The following is a 15,716-nucleotide window of genomic DNA, read 5'->3' on the forward strand; positions in this document are numbered from 1 at the left end:
GATGGGAGGCGATCGATTGTTTGCACAAAGAGTATGAGGTAAGTCGGGCGACTTTAAGACCCTCAAAGAGGTCTATCGTAAACAACGTTAGGCAGGTACCGCTTAAAGTTTTATTGCATTCGTTCCACTTGGTTTGAAGGTGTATGGCAGATAGATTTTTTTGTCAATCATTTCGTGAATTATAGATTTACCTTATTTGATTAATTCATTTCACACCCAGTTTATCTTATACTATAGTTTACCCCAGTCACCCTGCGTCATCTGACCCGTTATATTTTTGTAATGCTTTTATCGGTCTGATTTAATAAAGTGTCCTTGAAGCATCATAGGGCAGATAGATTGCGCAGTTCAGGTGGCTTGTTTTTCGACCTTTCGTTGGTTGCGCAGCACAATATTGACATATTGTAACTCGGGCTGATAGACGTAGTTTAACCAGTATTGTTGTCCGCCGCTTTAAAGGAAAGCCGGCTCTTCCGTTACGGCCGAAAGTAATCGTGGGATAGGATTGATGTTCCGTGAGGAAAAAACAGCCCAATTCATGGCTGAAAAAAGCCCTGGAAAGCGGGTTTGTCCAACCCAAAACGTCCACTGTATATGGACGTTTTGTGTTGGCCGCTTTCTAAAACTTCGTTTAGTGTGCAATAAATAAGTCAATAGGTAAGATTATCGCTTCAATACAGATGAAACAAGATGTATTTAATAGCAAAACAAATACATGGCGAAACCCGCGGATGGTGTTCTAGGTTCTACTTCTGCTATTGGATAGTCCTTATGCTGAACATACTGAGATTTATATCCCCAAAAATAATATAAATACCTTCTTTTTAAATCTGTTGTTTTCGAAACATACAAGCCCTCCTTCTTGAGTACACTTTACCTTTTTTCTGGTACAAAACGATGTTCGTCTATTAAAAGAGAACTATAGTCATTTTCTTTTCCTATTTGAATTCTCGAAGCCCTGAAATTGTCTTTTCTTCTATATTGAAAGTACATATTTACATATGTATAGCGCCCATTCACCAACCCTTTTCAGTCACCACGTTTTTCCGAGTGAGATTCGATTTTAGATACTTTCCCTCACCAAATCACACCTAGCACGATTTAAAAATGGCGCCTTTGCTGAGCCTTTGGTACTGCCTATAGATGACGCTGCGGTCATAATTTCTATTTTTCAAAGACATCGCAGTAAATCATTGAATTTTCACCATCCCATCATTCAGTATTTCTCCAGTCGATACGATAAGACGACTTGTGCTACACTCCTCCTAATTCGGTCGTTTGTGCTTGCAAAGTCCAGCTAAGTCGGTGTCCTGACGGACCTCATTCATAGCTCGGAAGTGCCGCCTCACCCTGGCGCCGTCGTGTGGGTATCCCTCCGCCGGCGCCACCGCCGTTGGGCCACTCCGCGTGTCGGCAGCGGCCTCTTCGCTAACAGCCCGGTCAAGTCGCTTCTTCGCCGTGTCCGATAGCTAGCCCTGTCGAGTCCATTGCGCTTACGCTGACCTTTTTCCGTCAAGCAGTGATCACACGGTCGTTTTTAGGGTACTGACTCGTTCGTCGATACGGAATGTTGTGTCACCAAACTTAGTTATCCAGAAGCGTTCTTTACACTCATCCGCATATTCCAACATCACCGTGCAACGCCTTCAGAACATCTTATCCACCTGTTGCATTTCTATTGGATTCATTCGCTAACAACCAACAAGCCAAGCGATCGTGCTCTCGCTCGAGGTAGGTGCCTTGTTCAAACAACCAAACTATGAAACTGAGTCCGATTCACGTTTTGTTTAGCGATCCATGCTCGGGGCCGGATATACGCTACGTGTTAGAAATCAAACAACGCAACGTCAAGCACTGACAGATAATTGTTGGGGACGAACCGACTGTTGCTGTGCGGTAAGGCTGGTGTGGCGGTTTGTTTGGCGTTTGCTCTTCTGAAATGATGCTACAACGAAGGCTTGTCTCTCCTGCCGGTCACATAAGCAGCTTCTCAGCCACCACCTATTGTCTTACGTGATTTTAAACGATCGTTTGGCCATCCCGCTGTGTGTGAATGTACCAGTGGTGGCCGATTCAGTAAGTGGCGTCTGCATCATGCCGTCACCGTGTCGTTTACCTAGTACCTAAACGTACGCGTCTTACTATCTTGGACATTTGTGAGGCTGCCGCAGTTGCAGCTTTTTAGCTGTCGATCACGTTTGAGTCGTCATCGCCCCTTTCAAATAGCAGGAGAGTTTTAACACGATTTCGTCCACCCAGAAAACATTTTAGCCAGAAAAAAAAAACTAGCTTACTTTAAGAAAACGCTTTGTGTTATATTTCGAAGTTTCGTGGCGCATCGGATTCGACCCGGAACAGTCCGGCGTAAGCCAACCCGATTTTCCTAGAGTGGATAGGACGACAATACCGTAATGTTGTTCTTTTTTCTTTGGTCGTTGGTGCCGCCGCTGCTGTTGCTGCTATTACCAATGGCGATACGGCTCGTCCAATGGCTGGCAACCTTCTTTCGCCAGTTGGTGTCGCTTTTTGTCGATTGGCAATTGTGTCGCAAGACATCGTCGATCGTACTTGAGCTGCCCATTAAAGAATCGACGCTTGCACTCCGCGCCATTCTATTGACCGCCCGAACACCAATGGCCAAACAGCTTCAATTTACACAGCAAGTTTGAACGTGAACCTCTGTTTCTGTCGTTTACCGTCGTCATTTCTGATTTCTCGCCGCTTGCACCGTTTTTCGCAGAAGAGGAACGCCTTCGATCGATGTGTGCTGGCTAGCCCATATCTGGCGAATGGCAGTAGCTTCTGCTGCCGCAGCAGCTGCTGTCGTTGTGTAAGCACCAGCACCAGCAACAGCACAACGATCAGAAGCGTCAATGGCAACAATCAACGAACGCAAAAAGCAAACAATGACTGTTTCACTGATGCTGCCGAGGCCATCGGTTCAGCAGAGGCACGTTGATCTCGACGGATATGAAAATCATCCGACGGTAGCGGTCTAATTCGTTTCTTGTTGCCTGTTTACCGTTGGTTTGAGCAAGATTTTGCGAGCTCTGTCAGCCGCTTCCTTATTTCTATATATGTCCGTAGGCACGTTAGCTAGTAACTGGTCTAGTGTCTTATAGTTTTGTTAAGCACCCTTTTGTTAGTTCATAATAGTCGTACAAGTCGTGTACGTGCATATACGTATATATAGCATCGTGGTGCCAACCATCCATAACGAAAAGCTGTTGCTCTACAATCCCATGGCTGTTAGTGTAGGTCTAGTGGTGATAGTGGCGGATAGGGCCGCCGCCCCAGCAAAAACAACCGCCCGCAGTTGATGTTGGAGCCTGGTCGCTGCTGTTCGCTCGGTGACTGCTTGTCGGGCGCTCGTTCCTTGGCGTGGGGTCGACGGCAGCAAAGCCCCGCCTTGGCGTCCAGCGCTGGACGGACGCTGGCCGTTCGGCCATCTCTGTCGATACTCCCGCTGGCGCTGCTGCCGCCGCCATCACCCGTCCATGCGAGTGCGTGTTGCTCGTCTGCGCTCGTGCTCGCTACTGCTGCTTCTGTTGCTGTTAATACGACGGCTGTGGTTGGTAATCGCGGTGTTGGTCCAGAGTTTTGTTTGCTACTGGAGACTATCCATCCACCCATTGGCCCGTGCGCTGCCTACTTCGGCCGTTGGCTGACTGGCCTTACTATGGCCCGGCGGGCCACGACGATTCAGTTCCACCATTACTGGACGCGCTGCCATCGCTGGCGTTGCTGCGACCACTGTGGATGCTGCTACCTGAGCGTTATTATTACGTCGCAGCAGCATTGTGTTGCTGTGATGATACTACAATTAGCTCTTCGTGACTCGCAGCGGAGACCGCTGGCGCTCATTCCAGCTTTCGGATTAGGATGAAGATCGACCTAGCCGAGTTACGAGTCCTCCAACGCTGAAGAGATGCCACGGCTGAAGCTGTCATCTATCACCAGCCACGCTGCTCTGCCAGCGCCAGTAAAAGTAAAAGGAGCGAAATTGGCAGCTCTGACCGCTGCTCCTGTAACAAACCACCATCTCGCATCGCGATCTCATGATCTTCCGATCATCACCGTCAACCATCGCAGCTTCTTGCATTGTCGATCTATCATTCCTCATATACGGCGTACTCCTCTGGTGATGATCACTGTCGCTGTTATAGGTGTAATTCCTACAAGATGGACTGATAGAGCTAATGGCTGTGTAGACAGAGCGACAGACAAACAGAAAAACAGATAGGTAAATACATTACACGTTGCCGCAATACATCGCGTAGCAGGCGGCGGCAGTGACGGCAATTAATAAGTGGACAACGGCCAGTAAAACATGGAGGCAGGCGAGGTAGAAACATGACGTCGTCTACGCAGCATCTCTGCCGATAGCAGCACATCTGCAACGGCTGGTAGTCGAGGGCAGGCACGCGGGCGGGCGACGGTGGCGGCAGTGGCTAAAGATGTCTAGAACAAAAAATTCTACATTGTCGTCTAAGAAGTACAGAAATGCAAAATCAAAAGCAGTTGCTTTAACGAAAAGTAACAGGGATACCTGTTGCACCTGCTGCGGAAAACTAAAGAAAGACCAATGCGTCCCAGCTTTTCAACTTCAAGCAGAGAACAAAGAGTGAAAAATTAGGTAGCACTAATATTTGGCAGCTCACTGCTTCGTGTAAAGTAAGCGGCCATTTGCGCTTGGACGAAACGGAAGACTAGCGATTCATTGCATGAGGCTGGGGCAGCGTTGTGCACAGATTTCCGCAATGTTTCTTATTTCATCTAGCATTTTTTCTCTTCCGACAGAAACTAACTCTCCATTTTAGCTTCGCTGTCAAATCGTCCGTATGATGGAAGCAAGCCAGCACGCCATCATCATTGAAGGACCAATGGCAACTTTACGAATGAAGCCCTGTTCAAGACGACGTTAGCTGATAGATATGGACATGAACAGGTCGACAATTCGTCTTGTCTGTGCTCGCGCGACTACGTCCCAACTTTCGGTTGGCGTCAGCAAGTGCATTGTCCTCAAGACCTGCTACTTAACAGAAAGCACTTCTTTGTCTACTGCTATTTAACTTACTTCTTTTCGTTGCCGTAATCCACTGAAAGCTTGACCCCAACTAGCACAACTATTACTCACGGTGACCCTCTACACTTATGCGCTTAATGTGCGAGTGTTTTATCGTGTATATATATAAATATATGCTGTCATGTGTTGTCTGTTTCTATCAGTAACTTTCGGCCACTGCACGCTCCCCAGCTGCTACTTCATCTCTCTTTAGTTGTTCTTCGCCCCTGATGTGTCGTCGTTGCCTCTCTCATAGTACGATTCGTTGTGATGTTCCTGCTTCTGATGCAGTTGCTGCAGCAGACACATCTGCTGTGTCTCTACCGGCAACAAAAGCTGTAGTCAAAGGTGAAGCACCAGTTTTCATTTGGCAGTGAGAGCACGTTGTCGGAGCTGCTCGACCCCGCTTTGCTGGAGTGGTAGTGACTGACCCGTGCAGCGTATTGTGCCACTGCATCTCTTCGTGTGATTCAGTTCAGGGGGTGGACGGTCGAGCGCACGCCATTGGCGACGCATTGTCTGTCATCGTTCGTTGCTCGTTGTTCGTAGCCTGTTACGGTTTGTGTTCTCGTCTATGTTGTACGTGTGTTGCGCGTATGTATGTGTAACAGTGGGCCGTGAGAGTGCTGTTCTTCTCTTCTGTGCTTTGTTTCGTGTCTGAATGTGTGTGTGTGTGAACGGCTGTGTATATTTGTGGCTGTGACTGCGTGTTATATTCACGGGTCATTGTCTATGAACGGCACGGCAGTCAGTAGTAGGCACGAGTTGCTGCCGCAATCACCACGCCGGAGCTGCTGGTTGCGGCTTCAACTACGCTGGCGGCGCTGAAACTTCGGCGATTTCAGCGACATCATCATGAAGTGCGGCCAGTGGCAATCGGACCTGTTCGGGTTGGATCTGCTACAGCAGATATGGCTAGCACGCTGCTGCTGGTGCTGATGCCGCCCATGATGGTGTGCCCGTGAGTGAGTGCTTGTTGTTGTTGCTGTTGTTGTTGTTATTGTAAGTCCCTTTCTTCTTATGTTCTGGCTGCTTCACTGGCGAAACAGCAGCTTGCAGCTTCGCCAGTCATTTGATAGCGGCTGTCGGCCTACCTGGCTCGCTCGTTCTTTCGCTAGCCGGCGAACTTCTGCGATGTCATGGCCGTGTCGTCGCCAGAAGTGTAGAAATTGGCCGAAGAGGGACTGACTCGATGCAGACGCACACATACAGAAACACACACGCACAAGCAGGGCATCGACGCATCGGCTCACACACGTACAGGAGCGACCTGCTTCTGAGCGGAGCCAAACGGACGAAGGCTCCTCCACTTTGCTTTGAACGGCAGCAAGTCGTTTGCTTCGTCGGTCCGCTTGTTAGAACTCATGGTGGCGATGACCACGCCGGCTGTGGTGATGTACGGCAAAGAGGGCTGTTTCAACTGCTGCTGGTGCTAGTGGCGCCGTTCCTGTTGTTGGTTCCTGTGTTGTGTCAACTTTCAAAAAAAGATGGACAAACAGCGAAGCTTGGCTTTAACTTCCCACCTCGCCGCCTCCACCGCTCGTCAAGCAGAAGCAATGTTCGTCAGCCGTAGCCCGATGTAGCGAAAACCAGCTCGCTGCCCCGGTCAGCCCCTCCCTAAAGCGCAACTAGCTTTTCTGGTTGCGGAGGGTAGCATGCGTCTTGCGACCTGTTGTTTGAAACAACAGTTTCCCCCGGAGAATGCGACAACATACACTGAGGATCCCAGCGTATCATTCGCGACAGGGACAGCGCGTTCTTGTTAATTGTGCTTGTGGCCTAAATGTTTTGTTTCTTTTTTGTTGTTGCCGTTATTGCCCAGTTAGGGTACCGCTCTTACTGTAGTCGCTGCTGCTTCTGTAACGTTCGTTCGTTCGTTCGTCTCGGCCCTGTGTTGTTAGCGCCAGTTTTGGTCGGCCTAATGTCAAGATGTGGTTTCACATCTGTGTAATTGTTCAGGCGTAACGACAAACAACACTGCTGCCATATAATCGTTTTATTATACATAGGTATACATCACATAACTGGATGTTCGCTGATTGTTGTTGGAACACTGTGTCCCGCAATAAGTGGTGTGTATCAGTGGTGAGTAGGAACGTGCTATGGTGACAAAGTGCAGTCGCAATCTCCCGCTTACATTTTTTTGTAAACAGGATTGAGTAACCAAGATATCGCGGAATTACTTATAGGGTGCAATGTGTAGCTAATTATAAGGCTCTGATGTTGTGGATCGTGCCTTTGTTTGTCAACGGATCTAAGAAAAAAAAAAACTCCCGCAGAAGCAGGTCTATGGATTCCTAATCAAACGATTCTAGCCCAGATTTCGGGGCGCACCAGTTTTAGGTCGCCGGATGCTCCGGGGACACGCTAACGTAACTCCCGGCTGCCCACTATTCGTTATTGTGGAAGAAGACCTGGTTGCCGAACGTCGATAATGCGTCAGCAGCTCTCGAAATAGTGGTTTCTCGTTCGATGAGTGTCGGTTTGGTGAATGTGTCATTCAGGTCATGACTAGATCAACACTCATCTACAGAGAGCCATTCTCTGCGCGCTCTCTTTTATCATCAATGTGTCGAGATACACTTCACTCTGTGAGCAGCTGCTAGTGATCGGATTTCCCCATCAACTCAGCTGAGGTAAGTTATTATTCCCAACGCTGTGCGGGTACAAAGCATCCCGAACGACGTGATTTCGATCCGCCCTGCCAACTCACATGCCAACTAATCCAACGAATAAGCGCTGTACCTTCAAAGTATTTCCACACACGATAATCAGAAAGCGTTTGTGATACGATCGAGCTTACGTTTTTGTGTCCGTCTTTAGTAAACGCTTACGCTTGAGGCCGATTCGGTCCAATTCTGCTTGATCGTTAAAAAAGTCGACTGTTATTGCGAAAATGTGCATGCCAAACCTGTGCTCATGTGGCTTGTGTGTAAATATTGGAAGTTTTAATATTTACGAAGTACGCTGTAAGACGCATCGTATCACTGTAGCCATCTCCATTCGTTTCGTATCGATAAATGTAGAGCAGGTGCTCCGGCGACGAAAGCCAGCCAGTTACCGAACCAAGATACCCACCGAACAATCCACTCCAATACCTATACGTAGTTCTAGTCAAAAAATCAGATCTGCATAGTTGTGTTCCCTTTATATATTTGCTTTTTTATCTATAGTTTGCCAATTAGGTCGGAATTCTTTTTTTAATTAAAATTCGCCCTGTTCTTTTCTAACTTCATTACAGTGCTGGCTGTTGTTCTCCGAACGGACATGGAATGGTTCGATCCTTTTTTGCCTGTTGGTGTGTGTGCATTGAGGTTTGCTTGCCTGCCTGGGTTCGCATGTCTGCCTATTTGTCCCCTCCCCGCATGTTATTTATCTCCTGTATTATGAAGTCGGTATCGAGAAGTGCATTCTATGCTAGCAGCTATGCTAATGTCGCAACTGGGCTCGCTGCCGACTACTGTCGTTCCGCTGTGACACTTGCTGGTCCCGAAGACTACTGCTGTTGATGTTGCATATCCCAAACTGGCAGATTGGTCTATCTATCTTATGTCTGGTTTGACATAAGAGTGCACAGCAGGCCACAACAGACAGACAGATGGGCAGACGGACAGACGGACGGACGGACGGACGGACGGACGGGCGGGCGGTCACTAGTGGGTCTTTGTTCGTTACCTGGACCGTTGATGCCGGTCACATGACAGCGTTACCGCGCCGTTTGTTGTTTCTATATTCGGTATAAGAGTGAGCGCTAGCGGCAGCAGCAGAAACAGAAATAGTAGTGGAGTGACGGTAGCAATGATAGTTGATGCTTGGTGCATAGTGGTTGCCAGTTGGTAGGTCGGCGAGTTGACTGGGCCAAAATGGTCCAAGACCGGCCAGGCCCCGTTTGACTGGCGCTGCTGGTATCCATCGGTTCGTGCTGGCTTCGCTTCGTTGAATGTACCTCTCCCCGGTTCCCCAGCTGCCTTATTGATTCGGTCATGAGTTGCTACTGCTTAGTAAAGGCCTGGGACAAACAGATGGGATGAGGCCGATGGGGTTGGAAATCTACTACAACTTCCTGCAACCTGTTGCTGTTGAGTCGTTTTGTCGTCTTAGTTCTATAATGGTCGGCGTCCTTGTCGTCTGTTGCCGAAATTCTCTTAGTCCTTTTGTTGATATGGCTCTTGGTGATATTGGTACTGGTGTTAGCCTGTTTTATATCGTGGTGCTAATTGCTTTCCCGGTGCCTGTTTGCTTCCGGAAGATTGGACTATGTGCGAACGTAGACATGCAGATAGATGTAACGCGCGTGCGATCGTGGACTATGGGTCGATTGTTCTCGTTGTTAATACTGACTGCTGCGATTAGGACGTCGTGCTGAGCCTGGGATCGAGCCTCATTGGCACTGCGAGCCGTATAGCAACGATGATTCAGGAAACTATCGACACAAACAATGGATACAATAACAACAGCTACGTGCGAACAAGGTGCTGGTGAAAGTAATAATAAAATGAAGATTACGAAGACCTGAAAAAAAGCTACGAAGATCGAGAAAGACATTCGTCTTGCTCTGAGCTAATAAACGCTCAGTGCGACAGTAAAAGCAAACGTAACAGGAAAAAAGCAGCCCAGTTGATGAGTGTATGCCTAGTGCATTTAACATTTGAGTACAATGACTAGATTTACACTCATCCACGGGGTATTGCCGTGAACGACGACAACGCATCTGTGAACGTTACTGGTAACTGCAAGCAACTCAACAGTTTAGGCTCCGGAAAAATAACATACGTATTCTTGTTTATCTACCACTATATATATATATATATATATATATATTATATATGTATATATAATCTATATTCATAAACAGCCCTGTTTAATGCATCGAAAAACTTATCGATTATTTTTTCACGAGCACTAGCTCAACTGATTCTACAATTATTAGCATTACACAACTGACCGATAATTCAGCTCAATAACGTATCTCGCGTCACAAAAAAGCTCGATTTCTGCCGTTTTAAAGTGAACTCGTCCGGACACCGTTGTTCGTGCGTTTGCTGATAGACAATCTCTGCTCTTGGCGGTTCAACGGTCGTTGGCGCCGTGACTGCCACAGCGTCTGTTGCTGCTGCTGCTGGGCTCTTCAAGGGCCGCCAGGATAGTCGGCCATTGTGATTGTGAGTGTTCTATTCATCCTTTTATTTTTGGCGTGCTTTCATCTTCGTGGACTTTCTTCTTCCACCTTTTTTCTTTGCCTTCTCGTCTAAATTTTGTTTGTTCAGTTTCGTTCATTGTCGCTTAACCGGCTCTGCCCCTTCGTCCTTACCCGTTTGCACCAGTCCTAACATTGGCATCGCCTACAGAACAGTGTCTCGTTGTTTTCTCGCGCCGGCTAGAGCAGCCGCGGTGGCGACGGCTGCAGCGGATCCAGCAGCAGTAATTCCAGCGGTCATATCAGGAGCAGAAGGAAGCAAGAAACCAGCGACCGGCGGAAAAACTTGTACGGCGGTTAGTGGCTTCGTTTTATTTCGGGAGGCGACGTTGTCGGACGAAGCCAAAAAAAGGCGGCGGTGACGGTTGCTGTTTCTATTGCCGAGAAGGGTCGCTCCGTGCTTTTCAGCGTTCGTTCCTCCACTCGCCGTCGCGTGCATATTTAGTTGTACCCTACTAGAGGAGAACGGTGGCGATGGCGCACACGCCGACGACAACGGCAGCAGTCATTATACAAGCAGCATTCGAGCCAACCGTGGTTACAACAGCAACCGCATCAAAATCGGTCCCGCTTTCCACATGTCACAATGAGACACAACTGCCGTGCTCCGATTTGCTTTAGCTATCACTAGCAGCAAAAGCGGCAGCGCCAGCAGCTCTTCTGGGAAGCACTGGAGCGCCGAGGCTCTTGGCCAGTATCGTCAGCGTCGCTGTCGTTCCGAGAGTTCTGGGTTCTCGTCGTCCGTCGCTTTGTGCTGGCCGATGGGCAGCAGCAATGCGTCGACGTCGTACGTATAATAAAGCCGTCGACATGCTGCCGCTGTCTCTTCTTGGGAATACTAATAGTAGTGCGGAACTGTGTGTAGTCATTGGTTCGTTTATTACAGGCTTTGCTGGCTTCGGTGGCTGCAGCGTTAGAAGCGATTCTGCCGCGACCTCCTCTCCTCGATTTTCTTCTCAGTGCTGCTACAGCAGGATAGTCGCTGGCTACGCATCCACAGCATAACACACAGCAATGTATTACACAGACGATTCCGCCGTATCTACAAGCCATTGGGGCTAGCAGACTGAAGAGAGCCTTTTGCCAACTTCAATCTCAGGTGAATGCTGCTGCTGCTGCAGAGATACTGCAATAGTCTACAACCTATTTTTGTGTGTGAATTCGTCTTGTAGACGTCCTCCCCTAATATTGCTGCCACCGTGTGAACTGCCGTTGATGAGGATGATGGTGACGCCGGCAAAATAGTGCTGGAGTAGCGTCTTTTCCTGGTAGCGAGCTTTCTTTTACTTGATGATGACTCGACGCGACGCTAGCAACGGTGACAGACTCCATCAGGATTTGCTGGCACAGCCGTTCGCTGGGCCTTTTTTGCCATCGGCAGCAGCTAAGGAGCAGCTTCAACTTTAACCGTTGTTTGCTGTTCTGCCGAAGCATTGGCCATTACTACAAGTCGCCATTGTCGGTGGCATTATTTGCGGCTGTTGCCACCGTTGATGATTGTGCAATACCCCCAGCAACACCGACCGTCACAATGGTAAGATCGTTTTTGGCATCGGCGCGTCATATCGGCGCCATTTCAACGCTTTGCAGCGTGCGGTATTTCGCGCTCTTAACGGAAACTACCAGAACGCCATACTTGCCGCTGCTGTCATGTCAGCCTTCCAAAGCATTGGAGCACTTAACTCTTTCACTCACTGCTCCAACTGCTGGTACGAATACCATTCGTAAAGCATCGAATCGCGAATGCGTTCAGCTATTGCACTCGTGAGCACTCACTTATCATGATCATTGCGGTTCGTGATCGTAGTCGACGGCAAGGTGGTCGTGATACAATGACCACAATATAGACTCTATCCTATTCATGATTATAGTGACTATATAGCACGGCGGGACCGGTGGCTATTTCGGTAGTGGAATGCTGGAGTTTACCTTTATTTGACGCCAATAGTAGAATTTCTGCAGTGGACGAAGTGGCCGGCAAAGAGGTTTTTTTTCTCTTCTCCATCGATGTAGTTGCTGCTGCCTCCTGCTCTAGTAGCGACGTCATCATGAAAAGTGATCTTGAACTGCGGCTGCTTCATCTGTTGTTGAGCTGCGACGCGGTGACGCCATCATGTACCTAATGCCTACTATTTGTTTGAGCTGAATGTGTACAGTAACGAACCCCCTGGTCGTGTTGAGACCGTGCCTATAGTTGTGTATGTGTGGGCTGACGATCCTGCGCCTCGACAACAGCTCTATGTAACAACAGCAGCAGCCTCAGCACAGCAGTATTAAAACTAGCCATATCAACACATAAGTGTAACACAAACGTTGCTATGATTCTTCACTCAGTATAAGTCCCCTGGCGCCGAGTTTGCGCAGAATGAAACTAATTTTCCTGCTCCTTTATTGAAGACTATGATAAATCGAACCATATCAAGTTGCCCAGAGTGACGTTCCGACCTTCAGATATAGCGCGGGCTGGCGACTACTCCATCGCTTAGCTCATTCGTCGATGAGCGTCAGGGTCGGAGTTAGCGACAGCAGAAACAACAGCAGTAGCGACGAAGTCGAATCTCGGCATTTGTTGATCTTGACTTTCTACCGCTGCAGTTCAGTCTTTGTCGTCAATAACGGCGTTAACTTGCATCCACCAAACCTTTTGGATTGCCGATGACTGACTGTTCGTGACTTGACTGTGCTTGTCGACCTGACACGCACAGAACGCCGACAGTGACAGATCGACGGATAAATGGGCCCCGTAATATGGTACGGTCGAACGGACGGATATGGCCAGGTGTGGGTCGATTTGTGTGCGCGCTTCTAAGTACCTGAGTGCGTCCGCATTTGTGTTAGACTGTGCGTTGTGATGACAACAGTCAGTACGAATTAGACTTGACCCTATCATTTACGCCATTTCGAATACTACGCGGCACGAATATTTCGAATACTACGGCAGTTTTCGTTCACTGAGCTAACCAAAAGTTCTTCACTTTTGGCTACTAGAAAATTAACTTTACTAAGCAATTAGAGCTTGTACGAATATAAATTCATATTGTGTGATTCCAAGTAGCGTTCTTGACCACTGGAGAATAATAACAGCGTGGTAAAATAATATGTTCAGCTTGACTACAGAGCGCAGCTTCTAACTCGGGTCAGCTGAGTATTGACTTGTGCGTAGTTCAAATGTGTTTGTTGTGGGTCAGAGTAAAATTCACACAAATTTTATTGAGATTCAGCACAAAACAGGGACACTTTGCAGATGTAAGCATCTTCGGAGAATAGTATAAACTTTGCTTCTACGACAATGGCTTATAATGTTTTGTTTTTAATTCGAGTATTATCAGACATCATATACTCACGTGGTAAATTACAATGTAGTGCATAAACAATATACTGTTTAAGCATTATATTATCCTTGCTTACCCTTTCGGTTATTTAGCTTCGTGTTGAGAGGTGTGCAGTAGCCTTTGGGGAGCCCCAGTAGGAAAATATTGTTTTACTCAACCATATGAAGGCGGAAATTAGACATATTATCGGCAAGCAAAATTTTCACATTAAATGCTCAGAATATCTGGATTAAACTATTGTACGTCTATATTGCTTGTGTTATGAATGCTCCAATCAGTCAGTCTGCCACAGCGCCATACAACGGTATAAATTAATAGTATCTTGATACATACACATTTAAAAACAGTATGACATCGAACTGCGTATATAAATAATATACGAGTAAAAAGGAGTACAATGAAAAGCTCTATATTCGGTTAATAAACATCTGAAAATGAGAGCGCTATTTCGACCACCCGTTGAGTAAGTGGTCTGTCGCGAAGCTCCTATGGCTCTAGTTAACAATCCAGCAGCGAAAAATGTACATGCGTTTACGTTAAAGGCCTACTCATCGAAAGTATTCATTAAGATCCAAAATAAATAAATGGCTAGAGAGACTTTTGGTGTCCTCTGGAGAACCTTAATGCCTAAAGTGGTTAATTAAGCATTAAATTAAATTAAAAAAAAAAACATTAAATTTTACCAAACAATTAGGCGGAGTCAGCGCGAGTATAATGAATGCATGCAATCTCTAGCAGCGGGCGCTTTGCCGAGAAATGCTATAGGGCCATTCGTTTGTTCAAAATTACTAGAAAGAGCTGCTGTTTGACATATCTGAGAACGTATAGGTAAATTCACAGGAAGAGAAACAGATCTTGATAATTATCTTTAGAAGACGTTAAATACCAACAAGTGGTGTCGGCTCTCAAATGAACTCGACGATCTCCACTTAATGATAGACTGAATTTACCAAACCCGAGCCGAAGGGTCGGAACCTTTATATTGCCCACCTGAAGTACATAGACTACGTTTATGTTTCCGCCCACTGCTATAATTTCTAGATATAGGTAGTTTTTTTCTGCCTTGTAGAATTACTGTAGGCACAAAGAATAGGTGTATTAGCAATTTTTTGTGAAGTTTATTAATGTATATTTCCAGGTGGCTAGTTAATTGTGGATTAGGGCTCTTTTAGGTTTGTCTCTGTCAGCGTAAGGAAGACAGACTTTTTTTAATTGTTTTCTAGGGAACAGTAGAAATTACCGCTGAGAGTTTTGGTTCGCATGTATACATTTACTTGCAGAGACCGAATTTCATTAAATACTATATTAATATAATAAGAATCAACGTTTAAATAGTAACAAAGCGGATGCAATAAGAAATTTTGAGTAAAACAATTTGGAATTTCCACATAGGTCAACTATAGTTTTTTTGTTCCTTTTTTCGATCCTTTAAAAAAACGTAAGTTGGTTTTAGACTGTGAAGGAACTGTAGCTATTTCTATAATGTGCAAACTGAACGTAAAAGAATCCATCCGATACTAAACTACAGGAGAGAGTAACCAGTGTCTCACCTTTATTTCAGAGAGCATTAAGCAACTGTTTAGAAGATATGCTATTAATTAGAATAAAACATACAATAATGACACGTTATAACGAAAAAATAAAAAGAGTCGTATTTTAATAGCTAGTAGCGAGATCTGTCATGCCGTTTATATATAAGCAAGCCTCATGGTGCTGCAGGATATTTTGCGGTGTATAAATAATACGACTGAATTTATTAATCTACATAATATATAATTATGTATTAAAAAGATATCTGTTTTGTCGTCAATATTCCACTGGTTATGCGTACTTAGATTGATTTCAATAAATTGCACTTTCCATCGGGTTTTTAATAATCAACATTTATCTTTATGGTAAATATTTAAATCTGCACTTAAATTTAGTGCAATTGTATAATTCTAAGTGTACATTTTCACTTCCTGCATAGAGAAAACTATACGACGATATTGTGCGACTGCGTTGCAAAGCAGAACTTCTACATGTAAGTGTACGTATTAAGCGAAGCTTCATGCAGTCTGATGAAATCTTTCCATTATACTGTAAGTCTTTTGCCTCATAGGTCTGTTCCTCTGTTACACAC

The 15,716-nt window shown here is 46.3% G+C and overlaps 1 long non-coding RNA gene across 1 annotated transcript in view; it reads left to right on the plus strand.

Annotated features, from left to right (window-relative positions):
* The first annotated feature begins 44 nt into the window (after positions 1-44).
* LOC147752692 (uncharacterized) overlaps positions 45-15,716 on the plus strand; it is a 21,593-nt gene continuing 5,921 nt past the window's right edge. The window contains exon 1 of the long non-coding RNA XR_015313399.1: positions 45-1,731. This is a non-coding gene — a long non-coding RNA (uncharacterized LOC147752692). The remainder of the gene's footprint in view (positions 1,732-15,716) is intronic.

This window comes from Varroa jacobsoni, unplaced genomic scaffold, assembly GCF_002532875.2.
Source record: "Varroa jacobsoni isolate VJ856 unplaced genomic scaffold, vjacob_1.0 scaffold_1076, whole genome shotgun sequence".
Taxonomy (NCBI): domain Eukaryota; kingdom Metazoa; phylum Arthropoda; class Arachnida; order Mesostigmata; family Varroidae; genus Varroa; species Varroa jacobsoni.